The following is an 805-nucleotide window of genomic DNA, read 5'->3' on the forward strand; positions in this document are numbered from 1 at the left end:
ATAGCTTCCATTTGTATGGCCTTTCCATCACCATGAGTCTTGTTGATTAATAGGACTCTTATTTATCATGTGTTTAAACTCTCAGGAACATTCAATAACAGAAGCACGTGGTTAGGCCTCTTTGGGGTCTTTCCTTCATAACTTATTGACCACCCCCCAACAGGAGAGGAGGGTCTCTAATTACCAGATGAAGGAGGACTATATAAACAGTGGGAAACTATCTAGGCAAACCGTTTATCCAAATTTTCTAACTAGTATCAAAGAAAGATAAGCCTGAACCTCAGTTTTTCATCTATAGTATTTCTATGTTCTCCGGATTTATAGGCTAATTTCTAACTCTCTACTATTCTTTGCAGTGGCAAATGACAAATGACAAAAATACATTTCAAATTTGCATAAGCTAATAAGGGATTTCTTTATTCATGTCACTGAAAAGTACAGGATTCGAAGTGGCTTGCCATGTGGCTTGATCTAATGGGTCAAACGATGTCACCATCATGAGCATCAAATGAGCATCACCAGATGCTCTGGCATCTCCGTCCTCCTCCAGGTTGTCCTCACCTTCAGATTTCATCTGGAGGAAGATGGCTGCCATCAGACCCAGATCTATGGGCTCTGAGACTCAAGACGCACAGAAAAAAAGAGTTCCCCTCGAGCTTCCCTGGTGGCGCAGTGGTTGAGAGTCCGCCTGCCGATGCAGGGGACTCGGGTTCGTGCCCCGGTCCGGGAAGATCCCACATGCCGCGGAGCGGCTGGGCCCGTGAGCCATGGCCGCTGAGCCTGCGCGTCCGGAGCCTGTGCTCCG

Source organism: Lipotes vexillifer, unplaced genomic scaffold, assembly GCF_000442215.2.
Source record: "Lipotes vexillifer unplaced genomic scaffold, Lipotes_vexillifer_v1.1 scaffold417, whole genome shotgun sequence".
NCBI classification, from domain to species: Eukaryota; Metazoa; Chordata; class Mammalia; order Artiodactyla; family Lipotidae; genus Lipotes; species Lipotes vexillifer.